The following is a 20536-nucleotide window of genomic DNA, read 5'->3' on the forward strand; positions in this document are numbered from 1 at the left end:
AGCTGAGATGGTGCCATTACACTCCAGCCTGGAAAACAAGAGAGAAACTCTGTCTCCAAAAAACAAAAACAAAAACACAAACACAAACACAAGTAAAATAATGGGTTTCTCAGTATCACTGTTTGAGATCAACTCATCTCAAACATGTAAATGAAAACCACACTCTGGCACCATCTCAATCTAACTGATATGAATATTGCCAAAAAGAAAGACTGTGCTTGAAATAAGGCAAAGGTTGGTGACAAGACAAAGAAAGGGATAATCTCACATGCTACTGGGTGGAACTTTAATTAGGATGCACTCTAGGAAAAACAGTGGAAGGTTCCTGAACAAATTAAACATGCGCCTAACATGTAATGTCATCATCCCACCTATGGCTCTCCATGGAAAGCAAATGAAAATCATATGCTGGAGACAAAGCTTCCTTCCCCTCTTTCTTGACACGCTACTGACAATAGCCAAAGGATGGAATCAACCTACCTGTCCATTCACAGATGAAGGGATGAAGAATCTCCAGGACACAGGCACAATGGAATACTTTTCAGCCATCAAAATTCAGGGCATTTTTCATTTCCCACAACACGGCTGCACCTGCAAGACATTATGTTCAAACAAATCAGAAAAGCAGAGAAAAGAGAAAGGTCAACCCTGCATGTTCTCAATTATGTGGGAGCTGAAAAATTTAACTCACTGAAGGTAAAAACACAGTAGTGGTCACCACAGGCTGGGTGGAGGACAGGACATGGGCAAGGATTGGCAATAGGTATTTAGAGATTTAAAGTAGAGGAATACATCCTGGTATTCTACTCCACAGCAGGGCGACTGTGCCTAACAATACGGTCGTGTCTTTGTCAAAATAGCTACCAAGGAGAATACTGATGTTCATACCTCAAAGATATAAGACATGTATGTGATCACAGGCACAATAAACTCCTTGATTCTATCCTTATGCAAGGTATACAATTATCACAATGTCCCACTGCACCATTAATTCTGGACATGTGGTATGAACTAAATTTTTTACAAAATGTTAACTATACACAGCTAGAAATTCACACAGAACCACCAAAGACCCTGAATATGCAAAGCAATCTTAAGAAATACAAACTAGATTGGAGGCCTCACACTCTTCATCTTCAAATTACAGGTAAAAGATCTACTTATCCAAAGACTATAGCAGTGGCATAAAAAGAAACCATGCACCTGTGGACATAACAGTACCTAAACGCACACCTGTAGGCAGTCAACACATTTTTTCTGAAAAGAACGCCTACAAGATGTAATGAGGCTGGGTGCTGTGGCTCACAAATTAAAACCTAAACACATGACTCAAAAGCATAAAATGTCTACAGGAAAACAGAGTGAGCTTAAGTTTCGAAAAACCTGAATCGATGTTAAATAGTTTGAAAAACAACAAAAGGAAAACACTTCCAATAATAGAAGTCAAAAATCTTGGTTTTTATTATTGACTGTATCTTACAAGAATAATTACTGTGTGGCTGGGCACGGTGGCTCACACCTGTAATCCCAGTACTTTGGGAGGCAAAAAGTCGCGTGGATCACGAGGTCAGGAGATCGAGAGCATCCTGGGAATCTCGAATAACACAGTGAAACCCCATCTCTACTAAAAATACAAAAAAAGTTAGCCAGGCACCTGTAGTCCCAGCTACATGGGAGGGTGAGCCAGGAGAAGGGCGTGAAACCGGGAGACAGAGCTTGCAGTGGGCCAAGATGGCAGCCGCACTCCAGCCTGGGTGACAGAGAGAGACTCCATCTCAAAAAAAAACAAAGAATCATCACTGCGAACTAAACTAATAATCAACCAGTTAAAAAAAAAAAAAAAAAGAAAGAAAAAATACTGCACAGTAAAGAAATCAATGCACCAACCAACACTCAGAAGGCATTCTTCAGATAGAAAGGACATTATAAGGAATCATGTATCTGAAACTAACACACCACTGAGGAGAACACACAAAACCAAGTAAACCAGCCAAAACTGGGACACGAACTGAACAGACATTACTAAAAAGACAATGTGCAATGCACTAACATGTAAAAAGGTAGTTCTCAACATTACCAGTCATCTCTAAACCGTAAATGAAAAGCACGCTCAGATAGAGACTCATCCTAATCTGAACAATTAAAAGAAACAAATTATTTCAAACAAATTCCCTGGAGGAAGTTGCATACACACTCTCATACGCTGTTGGGAGAAATATACAGGCACTATGAAAACCTTTTGGAGCTTCCCAAACAATCAAAAAGGAAACTACTATCATCTGGCAATTCCAGCAGTGGGTATACACTTAGGGACAGTGAAATCACTGCACGGAAGCCACAGCTGCCTTCCCAGGTTGAGTGAAGCACTACACACAATAGCCAAGGTATGCAATCAACCTACCTGTCCATCAACTGATGAAGGGATGAAGGAACTTCAGCATACAGATACAACGAAATATGCCCCATCAACAAACATCGATGACAGAACGTCCATTGTGGCAACACGGATAAACTTGGAAGACGTTATATTCAACGGAATCAGTGAGGCAGGGAAAGACAAACACTGCATCATCTCACCCATGAGGAGACTAAAAAAGAATTATCTAATGGAAAGTGGAAGTACAATAGTGGTTATCAGATGCTGTTGGGAGGACAGAGCATGGGCTGGCATTGGTAATAGGTACCAAGTTGCACTTCTGGGGAGGAATTAATGCTGGTGATCTACTCCACAGGAGGGTGACTACAAGTAACAATATGGTAGGATCTCTTTCAACAGAGCTAGAAAGGAGAGGAAAATTGAAGGTTCACATCACAGACAAATAAAAACTAGACATGGGAATAGATATGCAAAACACCCTGACTTCATCATTCCTCAAAGTACGCAAGTAAAAAAAAACCCACTGTACTCCCTAATTTTGGACATGTATGACAAACCCAGTTTTAAATCTATAAATGAACAATGGCAAAATTCACATAGAACCATGGAAGACCCTGAAAATCCAAAGCACTTTCCAGAAATAGAAACTCACTTGAATGCCTCATGCTCCCCAATGTCAAATTACATCGAAAAGTTACACTTACTGAGGCAGCAAGCAACTGGCATAAAAACAGAAACATATCCCATTGGACAGTATCAGGCAGCCAAGAGACAAATCTGAATGTACTTACAGTCAACAGATGTCTCAAAAGGCCAGGCGCAGTGGCTCACGCCTGTAATCCCAACATTTTGGGAGGCCACGGTGGGCAGACCAGTTGAGGTCAGGCGTTTGGGATCAGCTTGGCCAACATGGTGAAACTCTGTCTCTGATAAAAATAGAAAAATTAGCAAGTGCGGTTGCATGTGCCTGTAATCCCAGCTACTCGGGAGCTGAGGTGGGAGAATCGCTTGGATCCAGGAGACGGAGGTTGCAGCGAGCCGAGATCACACCACTTCACTCTAGCCTGGGCAAAAGAGCAAAACTCCGTATCAAAACAAACAAAAAACCCAAACAAAACGGGGGAATAGCTAGTCCATTTTGTAAATGACGTTGAGAAAACTGGAAACCTACACACAAAACATGGAAACCTCCTTCACTTTATCTTTTATCCTTATGCAAGCTACACAAGTACTGCAATGTCCCCATTGCACTCCTAATTGTGGACATGCAGTATGAACCAAACTTTTCAAGAAATGTAACTATACACAGCTAAAAATTTACATGGAACCACCAGAGACTCTGAACATGCAAAGCAATCCTAGGGAAATACAACCTCGTTTCAAGGCTTCACACTGCTCAATTTCAAATTACATCCAATTCAAATTATAATTTCAAATTACATCCAATTCAAATTACAATTTCAAATTACATCCAATTCAAATTATAATTTCAAATTACATCCAATTCAAATTACAATTTCAAATTACATCCAAAGACCATGGTAGTGGCCTAACAATGAAACCATGTGGACATAACAGAACCTAAACATATATCTGTATGGAGTCAACAGATTTTTTTTCAAAAGAATACCTGGAAGACGCAGTGAGGAGGGGGAGGTCCGTTCAATTAATGAATCTGAAAATACAGGATATCCACATGAAAAAGAATGAAATAGGACCTTTATGTTACACAATACACAAATATCAACTCAAAATAAATGAAAACCTAAACACAAGACCCGAAAGCATAAAACTTCTACAGGAAAACACAGAGTGAGTGGAAGTTCAGGGCAACTTAATCTATGCTCATAGGTTGCAAAAAGAAAAAACAATTGGGAAATACATGGAAAATACACTAAAAATCAATGAAATGCATAAAAATTGTGAGTTTTCTTTCTGGCCTGACCTCAAATTGCTGCTAACAAAAGGAAAACAACACATGAAAAAGAAAATTCAAGAACTACAGCATGGTAAAGGGAGCAATGAACCAATTAACAATGAGAAGGCATTCTTCATAGAGGCAGGGTATGATGAGGAATCATTTATCTGAAAGAGGTTGTTACATGGTATGCACAGGAAACTAATGCTACTAAGAAGCGAAACATGCAAAATCAAGTAACCCAGCCAAAGTTGGCCAATGAACCTGAAGAGACATTTCTCAAAAGTCCCAGCTACTTGCAAAGTCCAGGTGGGAGAATCATCTGAGCCTCGGGAGGTGGTCAAGGATGCAGTGAGCCGAGATCGCACCACTGCACTCCAGCTTGAGCAAACAGAGACAGACACGATCTCAAAAGAGGAAAAAAGAAAAGACAAGAAATAAACTACACAGAGAAAGACTAAACATCACATTGTCTCACTTAGGCGGAATCTAAAAATCTTATTTCATAGAACTAGTTAAGCATAACTGTTCTTAACATGGCTTGGGGTTCAAAGGTGGGGCACGGTCAGGGATTGGAAACAGGTATAAAGTTACATATTCCATGAGAGGAATGAAACCTGTAGTTCTATTTCACAGCAGCAGGGTGACTAGGTCTAACATTATCAGAGTGTACTTTTCAAGAAAACTAGAAAAGAGGATTCTGAATGTCTTCACCTCAAAGGAATAATAACTCTATGAGGCAAGAGATACGCTAAATACCCTGATTTCATCACTAAATAATGCACCCATGGACCAAAGCGTCTCATTCTACCCTCTGGTGGTACACCTTTACCATAGGGTAAATTTTTGTAAAGAAATTTAAGGAAACAGGCTGAGCATTGTGGCTCACGCCTGCAATCCCAGCATTTTCAGAGGCTGAGGCAGGCACAGCACTTGAGGCCAGGAGTTCGAGACCAGCCTGGTCAATACGGTGAAACCCCGTCTCTACTCAAAATACAAAAATTAGCTGGGCATGGTGGTGCTCACCTGTAATCCCAGGTACTCGGGAAGCTGAGGCAGGAGTATTACTTGAACCAGGAGGCAGAGGTTGCAGTGAACCAAGACTGCGCCACTGCACTCCAGCTCCAGTCCAGGCAACAAAGTGAGACGACGTCTCAGAAAAAAAAAAAAAAGAAAAAAAGAAAAAGACCACATTTAAGGGATCAATTGACATGAACAAATGCACGACCTCACTAATCATCAGTGAAATGCAACTCGCAGGCCGGGCGCGGTGGCTCAAGCCTGTAATCCCAGCACTTTGGGAGGCCGAGACGGGCGGATCACGAGGTCAGGAGATCGAGACCATCCTGGCTAACACGGTGAAACCCCGTGTCTACTAAAAAATACAAAAAAGTAGCCGGGTGAGGTGGCGGGCGCCTGTAGTCCCAGCTACTCGGGAGGCTGAGGCAGGAGAATGGCGTAAACCTGGGAGGCGGAGCTTGCAGTGAGCTGAGATCCGGCCACTGCACCCCAGCCTGGGCGGCAGAGCAAGACTCCGTCTCAAAAAAAAAAAAAAAAAAAAGAAATGCAACTTGCAAACACAATGAGGTAACATCCCACATTGGTCAAAATGGCCATTTTTCCAAAGTCAAAACAACATGCTGGCAAGGCGGCAAAGAAAAGGGAACGCTGCTACACTCTTGCAGAACGTGCAAACAGGTTTCCACTGTGGAAACCAGTTTGGAGATTCTCAAGGAACTTAAAACAGAACTACCACCAGACCCAGCAATTCCACTACTTGGTATCTACCCAAAAGACAGTAAATCCTTCTATCAAAAAGACACAAGATCTTGTGCATTCATGGCCGTGCCATTCACAAGAAAAAAGACGTGGAAGAATCCTAGGTGACCAGCAACAGAGGATTCAACTTTTTTTTTCTTTTTTTTAATGTGGTGCATAGACACCACAAAATACTACGCAGCCATAAGAAGAACACACAATCATGTCCTAAGCAGCATGGATAGACCTGGGGATTATCATGTTTAGCAAATCAAGGCAAGAACGGAAAATCAAACACTGCATGTTCTCACTTATGAGTTGGAGTTAAACAGTGAATACATTCGAACATAAAGATGCAAACAATAGACACTGGGGACTATCAGATGAAAAAAGGAGGAAGAAAGGGGGTGTGGGTAGAAGAAGCAACTGACTGGCACTTTGCTCACTGCCTAGAAAATGGGGTCAGTGGCCACAAGCCTCAGTGTCATCAAATGTTCACATGTAAATAACCTGCAATTTAATCAAAATAAAAGTCTATTATTATTATTTTTTTAAACAGGGTTTCCCCAGGCACAGTGGCTCCCACCAGTACTCACGGCACTTTGAGAGGCTGAGGCAGGCAGATCACTTGAACTCAGGAGTTTGAGAGATGTCTGGGCAACATGGCAAAACCCTACCTCTACAAAAAGTGTAAAAAAATTAGTGGGGCATGGTGGTGCACACCTGTAGTCCCAGCTACTTGGGAGGCTGTGGTGGGAGGGTCACTTGAGCCCAGGAGGTCAAGGCTGCAATAAGCCAAGATCACAGTGCTGCATACCAGCCTGGGTGACAGAGCAATAACCTGTCTCAAAAAAAAAAAAAAAAAAAAAAAAATATATATATATATATATATATATAGGATTAGGATATATTATAGATAGATAGATAGATAGATAGATACATGGATGATAGATAAAACAAAACCTATAGTCATCCAAGCAATCAGTGACTGGCATAAACATAGAAAGACAACCAAATGGGCCAGAAGCGGTGGCTCACGCCTGTAATCCCCACACTTTGGGAGGCTGAGGCGGGCGAATCACGAGATCAGGAGATTGAGACCATCCTGGCTAACACAGTAAAACCCCATCTCTACTAAAAATAAAAAAAAAATTAGTCAGGCATCGTAGCGGGCACGTGCAGTCCTAGTTACTCGGGAGGCTGAGGCTCATTCACAGGAGAATGGTGTGAATCCAGGAGGCGGAGCTGGCAGTCAGCTGAGATCGCGCCACTGCACTCCAGCCTGGGTGACAGAGTGACACTCCATTTCAAAAAAACAAAAAAAAACAACAAAAAAACAGACAACCGAATGGACAAAATAAGGGAGCCAAGTAATCAATCCAAAATTATATTTAGAGCACACATTTTTCAAAAGCACACCAAAGGCACAACAGTTGAGAAAACTGTGCACGTGCACAAGATTGAAATAGCACTCCCATGTCGCCCATACACAAAAATCTATGAAAAATAAATAAGTTAAATTCAATCTGGAAAGCAAAACACTCCAAGGAGAAAACATGGCATAAGCATATATTTTGGGGTAACTTGACCCTGTCCACACAGGTTGCAAAAAAGAAAAAGAAAAAGAAAAGGAAAAAATACGGGGAAAATACGCACAGACAATAAAATGGCTTAACGATCTCTTTTTTTGGATGGGACACTGAAATCACTGCCAACAAACGCAAATATAAACATGACAGACTAAGTACAACATTAGAGCCTCTGTGCAGGAGAGAACAAATGAATCCAAAGAGAAGGCATCCTAGACCGGGCATGGGGGCTCACGAGGTCAGGAGTTTGAGACCAGCCTGGCCAACATGGTGAAACCCTGCCTCTAGTAAAAATACAAAAATTAGCCGGGCATGGTTGTACACACCTGTAATCCCAGCTACTCAGGAGGCTGAGGCCGGAGAATTGCTTGAACTCAGGAGGCGGAGATTGCAGTGAGCCAAGATCGCACCACTGCAACTCTAGCCTGGGTAACAGAGCAAGACTCCACTGGAGTCTGGTGCAGGGGAAGGGGGAAGAGAAAAAACAGAAAAAAAGAACAGCATCCTAAAGGTGAGAAGAAAAGTTTGGGGAAACATACAGCCGATAAGGCATTGTTTTCCAAAAGGCACAAGCTATTAATGTTAGTAACTAGCAAAAAAAGACTAACCAAAAGAGAAACAAGTAACCAATCCAAAATTGGGCAAAGAGGCTGAATAGACTTTTAGCCAAAGAAGACATAAGACTGACTCTATCTTTATGAAAACGTGGTTAACATTACTAATCCTGCAAAAAACTGAAATCAAAACCATATGCAGAAAACATTTCACTTATTCACATGAATATGACGAATAAAAATACAAACACAGATGCTGGTGTCAATTTCCAGGAAAAAAGAAGTGTTTATGGGAGGGTCAATTACTATATACACTCTGGAAAGCAGTTGCAGATTCCTCAAAAAACTGAAAGTACAATACCATATGATCTATTCATCCCACTACTAGGTATACAGTCAAAGCAAACCAGGATTTTGAAGAGACATCTGTCTTTCCATGTCTATTACATCACTATTCACAATAGCTAGGAAGATGGAATCCACCTACCTGTTCACCCGAAGATGAAGGAATGAAGAAAATGTAGTACATATATACAATGATATATTCTCTGGCCATAAAAAATAATGCAATTTTCATTTAGGGCAACACCAATGAACCAAGAAAACATTCTGTTAAATAAGCCAAGCACAGAAAGACAAACACTGCATGACCTCACTCACATTGAATCCAAAAACTTAACCTTCAAGAAGCAGAAAGAACAGGAGTGGTCTCCTGAGGCTGGGGAAGCAGGAGAAATAGGAGGGATTGGGGATGGAAACAAAGTTACAGTTAGTTGGGAGGAACACATTCTAGAGTTCCATTCCACAGCTGCGAGACTCTGGTTAGAACACTGTTTTGTATTTTTCAAAAAAAGGTAGAAGGGAACAATTTTGAAAGGTCTCACCACAAAGAAATAATACCTGTATGAGAGAATAGTTATGTTAAACACCCTGATTTGATTATCACCCAAAATATACATGTATTAAAATGTCCCAGATGAAGCTGGGCAAGGTGGTTCATGTGTGTAATCCCAGCACCTTGGGAGGCTGAGGTGGGCGGATCACCTGAGGCCAGAAGTTCAAGACCAGCTAGGCCAACGTAGTAAAACCCAGTCTCTACTACAAAATATAAAAATTAGCTGGGCATGGCGGCACACACTTCTAATTCTAGCTACTTGGGTGGCCGAGGCACAAAAATCACTTGAGCCTGGGAGACAAAGGTTGCAGGAAGCCAAGATCATGCCACTGCACTCCAGCCTGGGCAATGGAGCGGAACTGTCTCAAAATAAACAGAAACAAAAACAAAAAAGTCCCAGGATACCCTCTGCTTATATGCCTTATTACAGACAAAACATTGAAGAAGTATAGGCCAGGCACAGTGGCTCATGCCTGTAATCATAGCACTTTGGGAGGCTGAGGCGGGCAAATCACAAGGTCAGGAGATCGAGACGAGACCATCCTGGCAAACATGGTGAAACTGTCTCTACTAAAAATACAAAAATTAGCTGGGCATGGTGGTGCGTGCCTGTAGTCTGAGCTACTTCGGAGGCTGAGACAGGAGAATCACTTGAACCCAGGAGGCAGAGGCTGCAGCGGCCGAGATCATGCCACTGCACTCTAGCCTGGGCGACAGAGCAAGACTCTGTCTCAAAAAAAAAAAAAAAAAGAAAAGAAAAGAAAACAAACAAACAAACAAACAGTGGACGGGCACGGTGGCTCACACCTGTAATCCCAGCACTTTGGGAGGCCCAGGTGGGTGGATCTCCAGGTCAGGAAATTGAGAACATCCTGGCCAACATGAGGACACTCCGTCTCTACTAAAATACAAAAAAAACAAAAAGTTAACCAGATGTGGTGGCATACACTTTAGTCCCAGCTACTCGGGAGGCTGAGGCAGGGGAATTGCTTGAACCTGGGAGGTGGAGGTTGCAGTGAGCTGAGATCACGCCACTGCACTCCAGCCTGGGAGAAAGAGCGAGACTCCATCTTACAATAAATAAATAACTAAAAATAAAAAGACAAATATGTAAAAATAACAAAAAAACAACAAAACAGTGGAATTTATCCAAAGACACAGAGACTTTTAGAACTGGGAAAAAGGGCCCTATTGGGCTCTAGGAGACCCACACCCTGCTCTCGGGGTCACCGTCCCCTACCCAGAGGCTACTGAGAGAGTCCAAGCAAAGAACAGGTAGCTCTATGCACAAGGGACACCCTGTGCCCAGGCAACCTGCTTACATGTGGGGAAACTGAGTCTCAGAGGGGCAAAGGTATTGCCCAGGTCCACTTGCCCTGTTTCCAGGGCCCATGCCCCCATGCCCTGCCCTGCTCACCTCCCAATCTCCGAGCAGTGCTTGGCATCTGCAGCCACGGCAGCCCTGGCGTACACATGGTTGTAAGGTTCCTTGGAGGCCGAGGGCAGCCAGACACAGAGGCCAACAATGACCAGCACCAGGACCACGACCAGCAGACCCAGCACCACTAACTTCTTCATGGCTCTGCTGCATCCACGGGGCAAGGAGCAGGGTCAGGACCAGCCTCAGACACTCCCTGGCCCCTCTCCAACAGGGAACAGTCTAAAAACACAGGCCCAGTGTCTCCTTCCCGCCTCCCAGAATGTGTGCATGCTGTCCAGCCCCGGGGATGTGCACCTCCGAGGAGGAGCAGAGGAAGGGAAGGAACAGGAGCTGCCAGAGAACCCATAAGCTTACCTAGTCCCAGAGGGGACAAGAGGCCAGCTAGGGGGTGCCCAGCAATCCTGGGGGACAGTGGAAGGTGTCTACATAGGGTGCAGGACAGGCAGGCCTCTCACAGAGGTCCAGCCTGGCCAGGAGGATGGGGAGGCTGACATCACAGGAGCAAGGAAGCGCACGGTGACTCTGCACGGTAACTCAGCCTGTCACCAGGTGACTAAAGTTCACGCAGCCCTGGGAGGGCCCCGAGTGGGAGGTATTATGAGCTGGGGAATGGGGTTCCTAACTTCCAGCCTCAGTTTCCTCCAAAGGGCACTGTCTGCCCACTGTGAGTTCCTCCAGTGAGCCCCAGGCTGGGTCCCCTTCTGCCTCTCCCTGTTCCTGTTCAGAACATCTGAACTCACAGCCAGTGTCCGGGAGATGCCTCTGGAGATGGTGGAGCAGTGGTGTCCCTGGCACCAGACTGGAACGCAGCCTAAGAGGCCTCACCACACCCTGCTGTGAATGCCAAAGGTGTGTTCTGGAAACATGGCCTCGGGCCCTGAGTACAGACTGGTTCTGCTGCCCATCCAGAAACATTAGCACCCCAGGCCCAAGGAACCACCTGAACAGCCCAGAAAGGCAGGGCCCAGAGCGGGCCTGAGCTGGCCCAAACTCACACAGCCCAGCAGTGCAGGCTTGGCCACTTGGTAACTGCCCCAAGTTACTGCATGTTTCTGACCAGCCCACCAAGAACTCTGAGAGAGGAACAGCAGTGGGCCCAGCCCACGGGACCTGGACACTGCTGCCCATTCCCCTGTGGCCCTCATCTGCCAAGGATATGGGCCAGAGGCTCCATGAGTCATGGCTCCCTCCCCTGCTCCTGGGCCTGCTGTGCCTACAGTGCTGGAGAGCCTCTGCAGCCTCCACCTGAAGTCTACTCCCATAACACCTACTCCACAATCATCCTTCCAGGCTGCCCCAGCTGACAGAAGGGGACACGAAGGCTGACCCAATATTGCTGCCTGCCTGGGTCACACAGGCCTGTCCTGTCACCCACTGTTCTCAAATGGGCTCTGGACAGAACCCACCAGACACACAACTGTGAGATCCTCAATAGCCCTAGGGTGGAGGTGTTATGACCAAGCCCTTTCCCTGGCTGTTCCTCCCCCTGAAGATCAGGGTGACTGGGAAGATGATGGGGCAGGAACCAAGGCCCCATGACCTGTCCCTGAAGGATAGACAGCAGACAGGAACCTCAGGGGATTTGGCTCTGCTAAGTGGCTGCACTCCATGGCAGTCAGCTGGGAGGGGTCTAAAGTGGAGAGTCACAGGGCTCTATCCCTTGCCCTGGCCTGCTCAGCAGTTTCCTCTCTGCCTGAGAGCATATGAGACATGCAGGATTCTCAGCAGCAGGTGGGCAGGAAGAATGTCTGAGTGGGCAAAGGATGGTCCAGACCCCTGTAGCTGACCCCAAAAGGAAAACCCTGGGCTGGGGAAAGTAGGGAGACAGAGAGCTGCCTGAGACGGGGCACAGAAGAAGCCTGGCAGCAGCGGCGGGTTCCAGAGAGGGGAGAGAGGAGGGGAGGCACTTTATCAAAGGTCATGTCAACAGAGGTAGGGCCTACAGAATGAAGGAGGCTTTTCCTCACATGCTGAGTGTGTCACATTCTGTCCCAGTCAGCCCTCTACTGGCTGAATGCAGAGAGGGCACCTAGGGGGAAGTGGATCTGGGGAAGCCATGTCATCCAAGGAAAGACTGCAGGGGAGCTGGCCTAGAAGTCTTCTCCAGACCCCACAGCTCTTGCCCTGGGCACATAAGGTAGTGAGTTCCCTTCCCCAGAAATGTGCAAGCCTCACTCACCCAGAGACACTGACTCTGGTGTCAGTACCACACACTTACAACACACGTGCAAGCACATGCGTGCACACACACAACTGAGCCTAATCTAGGCTGAGCAGAACAGCTTCCCATGATGCAGCAGAGGGAGGAAGACGTAGACACGGCAGCCAGTCTGAAGTTTCCTGGTTAATCCTTCAACCCAGCTTGATGGCTTTGTCACCACAACCCCAGAGCCACAAGACTAAAACCAGAGCATAGCCCCAACCCCATTCACAGGCAGGAAACTGAAGCTTAGACAAAAGGCATTTACCGAGGTCAGCTGGCCCCAGGAGGTCTCAGACCTGAGGGTGAGCCCAGCCCCTAGCATGGAGTCACTACCCCTGGGTATGAGAACGCACAGATCTCTGGGGCTTCCCCAGGCCTGTCTACACCCCTGGACCGGATGCTTACCACCCAGACCTGGAGTTGGAATCTGTCTCCCACACTGTCTACCCTTGCAGCGCAGAGTTGAGAATGAGAAAAAACACCCCTTCAGTAAGATTTAATAACCCCTACCTGCTGGAAACCTGTTGAAAAAACTATATGTATCCCCACAGAGAGCTGAGAGGTGGCAGGGTCCCCTGGAGTTGGGCAATGACCCCTCGCACAACCGGCCCTGTCCCACCCCAATCGACAGCCACACACAGAGCCCAGGAGCCGGACAAGCAGGACACAGGGTCTCCCAACCCCATCGCAGCTCTGGCTCTACTCCACAGCTGACCCCCCACCCCCCGCATCCACACTCAAGACTGCCAGATCTTCCCAGGCCTGTTTCTTCATGCTGCACTCTTCCCTTTTTTTTTCTCTTTAGACAGTCTCACTCTGTTGCCCAGGCTGGAGTGTACTTGTGCGATCTGGCTCACTGCAACCTCTACCTCCCGGGTTCAGGCGATTCTCCTGCCTCAGCCTCCCCGACTAGCTGGGACTACAGGCACGCACCACCACACTCAGCTGATTTTTATATTTTTAGTAGAAAAGAGGTTTCACCATGTTGACCAGGATGGTCTCGACCACTTGACCTCCTGATTCGCCCCGCCTTGGCCTCCCGAAGTGCTGGGATTACACACATGACCACTGCACCAGGCTCACTCTTCCCTCTTAATTCCAAGAAACCATGGCTCTCTCAAGGGCTTCTTCGAGTAAGTCAGGTGACTCCCCCCAGCCCTCTGCCCACCAGCATACCTCTCTCAAACCCACTTATCAGCCAAGAAACAGAGGCCCCCTTCCCCCCCCCAGCCCAGACGGAGTCGGATAAAGAACCCAGGGCTCTGCTCACCTGTGGGATCCCTCTAAAGGATGAGCCCACATGAGTTTTGCCCCCTTCACCCCGAAGTGCAACTCACTCCCACTTCACAGGTGCATAAACTGAGGCTCGGAGAGGAACAGGAGCTGCTCTAGAGCGCAGCAAGCATATGGCACAGCTGAGAATGGAACTCAGACCTCCAGACACTCCCAGGAGTCTCCCGGCTTGAGCTTCCCCACCGATGATGTCCAGCAGCTCAGAGAGGGTGAGTGGCTCCTCTGGGTCACACAGCGCTTGGGCACAGCCAGGTGTCCTCACTCGCTGGCTCACTGGACTCTGGATCTGGTCGTCCAGCAGCACATCAAAACCAAGCTAAGATTCCCCGCTGTGACCCAGTTCCTCTCCTCCCCGCCTCCCTCAGTAGCCTGGCGGTGCAGGGGAGGCTTTAAACACACAAGAACTGCTGTAGGTGGGACAAGGGCAGGCTCCTGGTCCCATCCCTGGGGCTGCGTGATCTGGGACGGCTGCAGGTCTGAGTCCAGTGGGGCCTCAAACCCTGAATGAGAGACCTGAGCTCTGAAGGCCTTGGTGGGGCTGAGTGAGGCCAGGTTTCAGCGGGAGGCAGATTAGACCGAAGGTTCGCTGGGAGATGGGGCCACAGAGCTGGGGTGCAGCCAGAGATGCCCACGCCAGGAGGGGTTGGAGATGTAAACATCTGAGACCCCACAAGGTCTGAGGAGCCTAGATCACCTCTACGACCCCAGGGCAAGGGATACCTCTCCTAACAGGCCCTCTCCCCAACTTGCAGGGCTACAGGCAGGGCTCTAGGAGCTGTTATTCCAAGGACGCTCGTCACCTGGACTGAAGGGAGTCACATGATCCAGAAGGGTCCTTCCTAAACCCCCAATTTCAGGGTTCTGAGCAGACAGGCTGACGGAGGATCCCAGACAGTAGAAGCAGGGGGATGAGGCCCATCCATCCATCATGCCCTCACCTGCTCTGCCCCCTTCAATGAGATGGGGTGGGTGTCACCACAGGACTGGAAGCTCCAAGCCTCTCAGCTCTCAGATCGAGGCCCACACATGATCAGCAGCCTGCCAGAATTGTCACTCTTAGCAAGGCACATGCTTAAATTCCTTCTTTCATTCCATCATTCATTCTCCCATATCCTGGCCCCTCCAGATTTTCTCTCAAGGAGCCCTGGGCAAGAGAGCTGGGCATGAGACAGTATGGTCACCCCAGGGGGAAGGGCCCTAGGGAAGGGGCAGACACCAGAATAGGGGCCTTGGGAATCCAGCCCCAGCTGGGACTGGATTTGGAGAGCACCTGCCAGGTGGAAGGAACGACTTGAGCCTGAAGGCCAGGAAATGGAGCCTTTTCCAGGAGTGAGGGCTACCGGGGACCTCTTGACCACCCTAGGCCCTGCTTGAGCCCCAAGGTGTCAAGGCTGGAAAAGCAGGTGGCTGAGCTAAGATGTTCAAGGCCAGGCCAGTATGAACTTTGAGAGCCCTGGGACGCTGGTGAATGCGTCACCGGGCCCAGTAACCATTAACCCTGGCTCACTCATTAAGACCTTGGTGGGTGTCCATTAGCGCCTTGGCCAGTTCCAGGAGCTGTGCAGAGGGTAGGCGTCATGGGAAGGGAGTGCTGATTGGCATGCTAGGTGGAGGCTGGCTGAGCTGGCTCTCTTGTGTCCTTGTTCCTTGAGGAGCGTTCCAGGGCCAAGCTGGCCTCCAGCCAGGGGCAGCCGCCAACACAGCCCAGGGGGTGCTGCCCCACCATTCTAGTGACTTTCATCTCCTTATCACCCCTGTGTACTGGCACCAGCAGCCCATGGTGCCTCGGGGGCCTCAGCCTGATAGAAATGAGACCACTGTGGCCTCCAAAGCCTTGTCTGTTTCAATGGGCTGGGATCTGCCCCACTTCTGTATCTGGGAAAACAAGGCAGTGGTGGGGCAAGAAGGGAGCTCCAGGCACAGGAACCTGCAGCCTGAGATGGGGAAGGACCTGCCCAAAGTCACTCAGGAAGACAGTGACCCACGACACCAGGAAGGCTGTGCAAACCATTTCCTGCAACTGGCGTCTCATTGCAGTCACACCCCACTGTCAGGCTCAGAAAACTGACCACACTGAGTACCAGGAATCAACCAGAAAGCCTTGTTACCTGAGTGGGTCCTTGTGAGGGCCATGGCGGGGCGGAGTGGGGGGCGTATGGGGGCGTGACATCCCGAACTGCATTCGTGAGGCTGACAATGAGCGAGTAATGCCGATGAGTCCAGATGCAAGCCGTGCCTGGCCCATACTCCAGAACTGCTGGAACAACATCTCAGGGACCCCTGGGAGCCAGAAACCCAATAATTATTCAGGACATTTTGTGTTCCCTGGTGTCCTGCACCAAGGAGATACTTGGTAAACTGTCTAAGTGAAACTGACTTCAAATACAAGCAGCATAGCATTTGAGTCAATATTAGGATCACAGAATCTCAAGTGTTTGGTCTCTGATCTTCCAACATCCCAGAAAGTTGGCTTAACATACCTTCCCCAATGGGAAGCTCACTACCTCGAAAGACAGCGGGACTGTAGTTGGTTGGCAAGTTCTTCCAAACATTAAGCGCCAATTTGCCCCTTTGTAATACCTGCTGCAGGTGGACCTGGCCTCAGATCCTGCCCACTGTCTAAGGCCATAGAGCAGAGAAGCAGGAGCCACCCCAGATCCTGTACCTGGCCACAGCCTCTCTGAGCCACAAAGACCACACTGAAGGGATGGAAGGAAGACTTCAGCTCAATGAAAGGGCTGGTGTCACTCAGTTGTGATGGAGGGAGGTCAGCACAGGCCAACTGTGGGCATGGGCAGAGCTCCTGTGCCCCCAGAGCCTGGCCAACACCCCCAGTGCCATTTGCAGCATTTATTATTCCAGCACCCACCGTTCATGTGACGACACAGGCTGGAGCACGGTCAAGTGCGTGGGCCCTTCAGAACTGTCAGCTTGTGAATGCTTGGGAGCACCCAGCCACAGGGCTGGCCTGGCACTTGGTGGATCAAGTCCAACTATCAAACCCAGAGGCAGGATGGCAGAGGCATGGGCCCTAGAGTCCCTGGGTTCAAACAACCCCAGCCACTGACAGTGTGGGTATCGCAGCAGCCTTTCCCTTCCTGGCCTCAGTCTCCTACCTGAAGAGCACGATGACTAGAACAGTTGCTGGGTGGATTCCCTGAAATGGCCACGCGCAGACTGTAGGAGGCACCTGCTACTTTCAAGGCCTCACAGGGTCTCGCCAGGCTCTGACACTGGGCCTGTAGGAGCTTCTCTCCTTTCCTGATGAGCAGCTCATCAGCTCAAAGGGCGCCCTTCCTGGCCGCCATGTCCTCCCTGCCCAAGGCACCCTCCACAGGTAGGATTTATCACATCACCTGGTAATTGCCTGCAGTGTCTCAAAGCTCCAAGGAGAGGTTGAGGGTGGAAGGAGACTGTCCATGCCTCAGCGCCGACGCTATCCCACAGCCTAGTCTCCAGGAAAGCCAACCCGCTCTTGTCTCAAGGCCTTCCTGGATGCCAAAGCACAACTGTTCACACACAGCCCCCTGTGACTTCACGGATGCCAAAACTGCCCAGCACTTTCCATGCATGCCATGCTCTCATCGTTCTCATCTGGATTTTGGGGACCTCTCTCCACCTTGTAGCAGCACCTTCCCAACTTCCCTCACTTCTTGGATGCTGGGCTCAGGAATGCTCTCGCTGATGAGTCTGCGCCCTGCATCCTGACTGGTCCTGTCCAACTGCTCCTGCCTCTATACCCCACTCCCAGCCTCACCTGACCCCCAGTCCCCACGGGCCACCCTCTCACCTGGAGACTCCCCATCATAGGTCCCAGCCCCCCTGCGGTTTCCCTACTACAGCCCTGGCAATTCGCATGCAAATCCAAACACACCCCTCCCCTACTACAAAAAAAAAAAAAAAAAAAAAAAAAAAAACCACTCCAGAGGCCCCCTTTGCCCTACCTTGATGGTGCCAGTCCTTTCCTCTTTGTTTTATTTGGTTTCTTTTTTGAGTGGAGCAGCTGGATATGAACCATCCTTTCCTGTTGCTCCTTCTTGGTCTTTGGGACATTGCACTGACTCCATTATCATCGAGGCATTCTTCAGACACCAATCACAATGCCACCTCCTCCTCAAGCCCTCCAGCACTGCATCCCACTCTGCAGGCTGGCTGCTACTGCTGCCTCCTCCACAGTATCCAGAGTGCCCAGCAATCTTCACTGAATGGATGGAGGCCTAGCACACTCTGGGTCACATCCAGAAACTCCACAATAGGGGAGGAGACATGCTGTTTCCCAGGAAGGGCAGCTCCCCAGGCCTCATCATTCTCAGACTCCTCCAGTCAAAGGCCGGGCACAGTCAGCTGGAATTGCCATGCTTCGCTCTGACCCACATGACTGGCCTTGCCTTCTCTATGGGAAGAGACCCCTCCACACAACCTCAAACCCAGACGTAACAGGACAGGACAGGCTGGAATCTAAAGAGGCCAGCCAGATCTCCACACAAAGGCTCTGCTCTTAAGCAGGAGGCAGTCTGAGGGGCAAAGGTTTCCTGAAGCAACTCAGGTCTCACATACCAGAGCCCCAAAATGGCTGCAAAAGCACCAGCTCAGCCAGCCAAGAACCCAGATGCCACACCCTTCTGAGACCCAGACTCCACGTGAGGATCACTGGGATTCAGCAGGAAAAGGTGGAAGTGATAGCTGGTGGACCAATACTTCCCAACATGCTTCCAGCAAGCAGCTGTGCCCCGCCCCTCCTCACATGACTCACTCTACTTCGGTCCTGCACCTGGATGTCTCTGATCATGAGGTCACGACCTTTGGTCTCCTGCCATAGGAGCAGTGAGTGGCAGGATGGTGGTCTGGGAAGGAGGATCCTAGACTGGGTGTCCCATAGGACCAGGTTGGGACAGATCCCAGAGACAACACTCATGCCCCAGTCAGCCCCCAAACCCAACAGCTCCCCAAAGCCCAGGATATAAATACCCTGTGCACTGGTAAGCAGACACTTCAGGGAACAATCTGTTGTCTGTGAAGAAGATGCAGCCTCAGTAGTGTTTCATGGGCCTTCTGCAAACAAAATCTTTTTTGTTTGAATGCCCGTTAGAAACACTAAGGGAGTTCTTAAAAGAAACAGGGCCAGACACTGTGGCTCGCAACTGTAAATTCAGCATTGTGTGAGGCTGAGGCAGGAGGACAGCTTGAGGGTAGGACTTTTAAGACCAGCCTGGGTGGAACAGTGAGATCAAACCTCTACAAAATACACAAAAAGTAGCATGGCATGGTGGTGCATGCCCATAGTCCCAGCTACGTGAGAGGCAGAGAAGGGAGGATTCCTCGAGCCTGGCAGATCAAGGCTGCAATGCCCAAGATCGGGCCGCTGCGCTATAGTCTGAGAAATACCACAAGGTCCCGTTTCAAAAAAGAAAAAACAAAACAAAACCAAAGATACCTGTCTCCAGCCCCATCAAATAAATCCAAATCTCTGTGGGGTGACTCAGAGTATTACCATTTTTAAATTTTGCCTTTGCTGAGGCAAACGTATAGTAATGGTTGAAAACCACTGCGCTATATAAATACACTTCCTATGACTTATTGGTAGCCTTTTCGTACCTAACAATTTCTCCAGACCCTCTCTTTGGGTTTCGGGAGCCAGAATGGGCAGGGTGAAGTGTGACATGTCCTAGGAAACTGAGGGTAGAGCACAGCTCCCAGCTCAGGGGGACCCATTTCTGAGACTAAGGCACCCACTGGGGGCTCAGCCGATCTTCAGAGGGGAAATCACACCTCAGAAGCCCAGAGACCCAAAACAACGCTGGAGTTTGGCAGATACCTGCCAGTGGGCCCTGTAGCGGCAACCGCAGGGAAAATTGTCACTGTACTGTCAGCTCCCTCCGGCCCTCCCTCTGGTCCCAGCGACAGGAGGTCTCTGAATAAGCTCAGAGGTCTCAATAAAAGGAGCGTTGAACCTCAGAGGAGTTATTAACAGACATACAGTTACCTCAAGACTCCACCTGACCAGGGCCCAAAATGGGTACTAGGAGGGCAGCCAGGAAGAAAGCAGGGCAGAGAGGAAACACAGGGAGTAGGGGCCCTGGGACTACGTCAGATATGGAGTGAACCAGGGGAACAAGAGCAGCCCTGATGATTGTGCTCCCCATAACCCCTGCATACCTGTGTCCCCTGAGAATTCAGGGTGAGGAGCTCACTCTTGCCCTTCACCTGTTCCTGGGCTCTGGCAGGCTGGCCTGCTTCCTGCCCCAGCCTCACCCACTCTCCGCACTTCTCGCCACTGCTGTGGGCAAGCTGATCTCTCTGGTTTGCCGGGCTCTCACTCTCTGCCCAATAGCACTAAGTTAACTTCTTTCCATGCTTTATTCTCTGTGATTAAAGACGGAAGCAATTCTCACTAACGCCATTTCTCAGAGGAGAAAACAGGCACAGGGATGTTCTATGACTTCCTCACGGTCACCAACCAACAAGTGAGAGCGCGGCTTTGAAGGGAGGTCCACCCATGCTCCTAAAG

General features: G+C 48.8%; 1 protein-coding gene and 1 long non-coding RNA gene across 3 annotated transcripts in view; one reads left to right on the top strand and one right to left on the bottom strand.

The window, feature by feature from the left end:
- Nucleotides 1-17847, bottom strand: part of LOC102121851 (uncharacterized) — a 67992-nt gene extending 50145 nt beyond the window's left edge. The window contains exons 1-4 of one of the 2 annotated variants that reach the window (XR_010578417.2): nt 16137-17847; nt 3169-3303; nt 2402-2603; nt 481-591 (exon numbers count right to left, since the gene is read on the bottom strand). This is a non-coding gene — a long non-coding RNA (uncharacterized lncRNA). The remainder of the gene's footprint in view (nt 1-480; nt 592-2401; nt 2604-3168; nt 3304-16136) is intronic. The other variant, XR_012418930.1, reaches the window with a different exon arrangement.
- The window catches only part of LOC102117445 (aspartate-rich protein 1-like), a 268201-nt gene that overhangs the window by 104416 nt on the left and 143249 nt on the right, over nt 1-20536 (top strand). The gene's annotated exons all lie outside the window — the stretch shown is intronic.

The sequence above is a fragment of the Macaca fascicularis genome, chromosome 10 (assembly GCF_037993035.2).
Source record: "Macaca fascicularis isolate 582-1 chromosome 10, T2T-MFA8v1.1".
NCBI classification, from domain to species: domain Eukaryota; kingdom Metazoa; phylum Chordata; class Mammalia; order Primates; family Cercopithecidae; genus Macaca; species Macaca fascicularis.